Below are 5,473 nucleotides of genomic sequence, written 5' to 3'. Positions count from 1 at the left end.
TCTCTCTCTCTCTCTCTCTCTCTCTCTCTCTCTCTCTCTCTCTCTCTCTCTCTCTCTCTCTCTCTCTCTCTCTCTCTCTCTCTCTCTCTCTCTCTCTTTCTCTCTCTCTTTCTCTTTCTCTCTGTCTCTCTCTTTCTGTCTCTCTCTCCCCCCCCTTCCTGTACCTGGGTGAATCTTTCTGTCCCTGAGTCTCTGTCTCTTCACTTAAATACAATTCTATTTTGAAAATGAATGGAAGATTCCCTGCTCAGTCCAGCCCAATATTTTGACATGTTGCCAAAGGATGTCAAATTTAAAGATTAGGATATCCCTCCCAAACACCCTGATTTCCCACAGTAATTCATTCTGGATCTTTCTTCTTTAAGTTTATCCAAACCTTTTTAAAACATCTATGTCTTTGTTAGTCTCCAACACCTCTAGTACTCACAGTGCCTGAATCTCCTTTTCCTGGTTTGTCGCTGTATCCCTTGGACCAGAGGTAAGGACACAGATAGGGATCTCTAAAAAGGAAGCCAGTTCCCTGGCCCCTCCCAGACCATTGTGTCAGGGGCAGGGTTGTGTATGTTTGTGTAGCAGCAGAGGGAGGCAGGGCAGTGGTAGTAATAGGGAGACAATGCCTGTGACTGACAAGTCATCTCCTCCTGCACTGTCTACCATTCATGGGCTCTTTAACTCCACCAAGATCTCTGTGTCACATTTCAGACATTTTAGTTTCTCTACCTCTGAATCTTCATTATGTGTATGTGTGTGTTTAGGGCAGGGGTAGGGGAGAGGGGTAGCTTTTGTTATCCAATCCTCAGCTCATAAGACCTTTTGAAAGAAGCAAAAATGTGGGGAGAGACAAGGCAGCCAAACAAGATTTTATATTTGATCCTGAAGATGATAAAGAACCATTGGAGCTTATTGAGTAGGGAGGTGTCATGATTGTACCTGTGCTTTAGGAAGATGATTTTGACAGCTGAAGGGAAGATATACTGAAGTGGAGAGAAACTTGAGACAGAGAGACTGACCAAACGCTATTGGAGTAGTCCAATGTAGGAGGTGATGAGGGCTTGATGAGAAAACTAGCACACAGTTAGTTTCTATGGTCACATTTGAACCCAGGTCCTCCTGACTCTAGGCCCAGCACGTCATCCACTGAACCATGAACTGCCTCCTCAGAAAAGAGAGTATCCTGGAACTTGGTAGAGAACAGCTGCCTAGATCTTGATTGTGTGATCAGTCTGTATGGAAAAGCCTCAGAGAAGTTACTGAGTGATATTGGTACAGGGAGGGCCTTCAAGTGACAATGAGGAGCAAATATTTTGACTCCCCAGCCATGGCCAGGGAGTAGAAGGGTATGCTTAACATATGGTCAGGGAAGCCCTGTCATCATGAAGGAGATAGCTCTCATTGATCAACAGAAGATGGAAGAAATGAAAAGGGAAAAGGCTTTGAGATAAGAACAAACTTATTAATTTTTGAGCAAGCATTTCTTTGGAAAAAAAACCAACTTTTTCTAAAGGACAAAAATCTGCCATCTTACCCTGGAGCCTCCCTTTCCCCAATTGCAAACAAAAAATGAGCAAGATCTGTTTCAAATATATGTGGTCAGTCAAAACAAATGTCCACATTGGCCCTGTGCAAAGAACCATTCCGTATTCTGAGCATTCAATTCTCTATTCAGAGATGGGTAGGATGTTTCCTCATTGGTTCACTGGAATCATGATCGGTCATTACATTGAGAAGAGTCCCTAATTTTTTCAAAATTATTTGCCTTTACCATATTGTTGTCATTGTATAAATTATTCTCCTGATTATGTTTACCTTACTCTGAATCAATTCACACAAGTCTTCCAGGTTCCTCTGAAACCCTATTATCTCTTATAGCACAATAGTAATGCATCACATTTATATACCATAACTTGTTCATCCATTCCTCAATATATGGGCATCCCTTCAGATTCCCATTCTTTGCCAACTCAGAAAGAGCCATAAATATTTTTGTCCATCCTTAGAGCTTATTTTGCTTAGGGTTAATCCCTCCTTTAATCACCTTTCTTCTAACTCCCCCTCCCACTTCTCTACTTTCCCTTCTATTTCCCCATTGAATGAAATGTATTTCTGTACCCAACTATGTGTTTTTGTGTTTTTCTTGCTTTTGATCAGTTCAGATGAGAGTAACATTCAAGTGTCATTTGCTTTTCCCCACTTCCTTTCATGTATGGATCTCTATCTGTACACTTCAGTTATGTGAGAATTAACCCTAATCTTCTTTTTCCTTTTTTCCTTTTCTCCTAATGTTCCTTTTCTTCTCTTTTTCCATTTTTCTCTTAAGATCCTCAACACATAATAGAATCACTCCCAAGCCCTGTCTAATTATCTACGACTCCTAATAACTGTAGGATTCAAAGGAGACTCATGTACTATTTCTCTCTATTTCAATGTAAGCAGCTCATCCTTGTTTAGTCCTTTATCATTGTTCATTCATGTTTACCTTTTTCTGTTTCTCTTCATTCCTGTGTTTGAATTTCAAAGTATCTCCACAGTCTTTTCATCAGAAATGCTTAGAAATCTTCTATTCCATTAAAGATACATTTAGTTTTGCTGGGTAAATTATTCCTGGCTGTAAACCCAAACTTTTGTCTTCTGGATTACTGTATTCCAAGTTCTCTGTTCTTTTATATTGGTAGCTTCTAAATAGTGTATGATCCCAGCAGTGACTCCTTGATATTTAAATTTTTTTTTTTTCTGGCTTCTTGCTGCATTTTTTCTTTGACTTGGAAACTTTGAATTTTGGCTATGATGTTCCTAGGAGTTTTCATTTGTGGGTTTCTTTCAGAAGGTAACTGGTGGAGTTATTCTATTTCTACTTTGCCCTCTGGTCCTAAAAGATCTGAACAACTTTCTTTTAAGATTTCTTGAAATAGGGTATCCGAGGCCCTTTTTTTGGTCATGGTGTTCAATGATTCTTAACTTTTTTTCTGTTCAATTGTTTTTGCTCTACCGACATTTTTTTTTCAGTCTTTTGACTTTATTTTAACATTTATTGTTGCCTCATGGAGTCATTGTCTTCTATTTGGGTCATTTTAATTTTCAGAGAATTTGTTTCTTGGGCAAGGTTTTATACCTTTTGTATAATTATATGTATAATTGTTGATAATTCCCTTTCCAAGTCTTTTTCCCCATTGCTCTCATTTCTTTTCCATTTTTTCCCTCAAGCACTCTCATTTGATTTATAAACACATTTTAATTTTTTTTAAGCTCTTGCTTTATCTCTTCCTGGAACTCTAGTTGAATTTTTCCCCAAGCTGTACTTTTTTCTGAGGCATTGGTTATAGATGTTTTAGAGTCATTTTCTTTTTCTGAATTTGTTTCTTGAGCTTCCTTGCTGCCATCTGCCCTTTATGGTAGAATTCTCTTTTTTGTTTGTTTGCTTATTCTACCAGCCTTTCCTGACTTGTTTTGAGGTTAGGGCTGGACCCTGCCATACTTAAGGAGGGAAGTTCTGGACTGGTCCTGTTGCTGCTTTGGGGGAATATTGAGTACTATGTTATTATGCTAGACTGCAGACCTGAAAGCCTTCAGCGCTCCCAAAGTGGTCTGATTGCTGTCCACCTGGTCTGACCTAGGTTTGGGTTTGGGCAACAGTAAAGTGCTGAGGGATTGAGCTGTTATTGGCCAGTTAGATAGCTCTGTTAGTACAGACTAACAGAATTCCAAATCCTCCTTTGGTCTAGGATTCCTGCCCCGGTTTTTCCTCTGCAGGCTGGATTAGATATTGGAGCAGGAGACCCCATTTTGCAGCTGGGGTCTGAGCCACCCCACTGCTGCTGGCTTCTGAACCTCTTCCCTTCTCAGTATACCATCCTGGACTGGGCCTCCCTACCCAGGAATTCCACGAAAGGGTCCCCTTCTCTGTTTACTCTGGATCTGTGACCTACAACTGGGTAGTGAGTAACAAAACTGCTACTTGGCACTTGTACTCATTGCAGCACCCCATCATAGATCTGGTAGTGCCTTGGTATGGATCTGGGATCTCCTCTTGCCCCAGGGTTGTACCTGGAGTGTCCCTGATTGTTATGTTACTGGGTGCTAGAGTTCTCCACCCCCCCACCCCCCCCACCGCCTGTGTGCTCCTGGCCAGACCCTCTTCCCAGGGTCTGCAGATCTCTCTGTCTGTGTCCCTGTATAGATTCAAATGATTCACTATGACTTTTTCTGGATTTCCCCCAACAGAATTTAATTATAGACTCTTTAGATTATAAAACCAATTAACGAGCATTGGCTTTCATTTAAAATCCTCTTCCACATTAACTCCCTGTAAAAATGTTAGACAATTCTTAGACTCTTTAAATTCAGATTGAGGTAAAATATAAGTTCTAGAAGGCATCCTTTTCCAGAATATACCTGTTCATCCACAGTAAAAAAAATTGTTGATCAGTGTATCCATCTTATCTGATTATTTTCTTAATCACTGTGTCCTCATCTCCACTAGCAGCCTCTCAGTAACTTTAATATTATGCAATTAATTCAATTTGCAAGATGATCTAACCAATCAAAATTTGAAGTAAGAATCTCTTCACTATGCACTCATTTCCGTTTTCTTCTCTGCCTTAAATAAACTAAACTTTTGTCTGAATGCTGTTCTGCTAAGAAGAATGCATTTTTTATTGCAGTCTTCAATCCACACAGCTAAAAGATGTGCCATTTTATATCACTGTAACACTTCTATTTCTTGTCATTGATTGCAAATCATAAAAAACTGATGCAACTTTGCCCTTTTCTTTTATTGCTTTTATGCGTCATATAATATTCTACACCATATATTCAGGCATTCCTACATTACTATGATTACAGGGTTTTTTTTAACAATTAATTTTTATTTTTTTCTCAATTACATGTAAAACAAAAGTTTTCAACATTCATTTTTTTAATTTAAAAATTTTTGAGTTCCAAATTTTCTCCTTCCTTCCCTCTTCTCCCTGTTCCTTAAGAAGGTAAGCAATTTGATATAGATTATGTAAGTGCAGTACAATTGACCACATTCAAGCTGTTCTGCCACCTGTTTTTGTATAGCCCACAAACTAAAGATGGTTTTTACATTTTTAAAGAGTTGAAATTAAAAAAAAAATAACATTTCGTGACACTTGAAAATCATATGGAATTCAAATTTCAGTGTCCAGAAACAAAAGTTTTTTGGAACACAGCTGTGCTTGTTCAATTGTGTAGCATCTATGGCTGCTTTCATGCTACAACATAGGCAGCATCGTCATCCCCTCTCATGTCTGCTTGGAGCACTACAAATTGCTGTGAGGCAGTTATAACTCAAAATCATTTAGAGTACTATGCCTATGAACCTGCTGTGGTATCTTTTTTTTTTTTTAAGTTACCAATGCATACCCATTCTGTCAAAGCAAGAATAGAAGAGAAAAAAAGACTCCAAATGTTATGCTTTTAAGGCACAGTGGAGTGTGGATTATTCTGTTATCCA

Source organism: Petaurus breviceps, unplaced genomic scaffold, assembly GCF_028583685.1.
Source record: "Petaurus breviceps papuanus isolate PSGF00001 unplaced genomic scaffold, PetGlider_PUasm1.0 673, whole genome shotgun sequence".
NCBI classification, from domain to species: domain Eukaryota; kingdom Metazoa; phylum Chordata; class Mammalia; order Diprotodontia; family Petauridae; genus Petaurus; species Petaurus breviceps.
The sequence above is the reverse complement of the archived record's forward strand: the minus strand, read 5'-3'. Positions refer to the sequence as shown.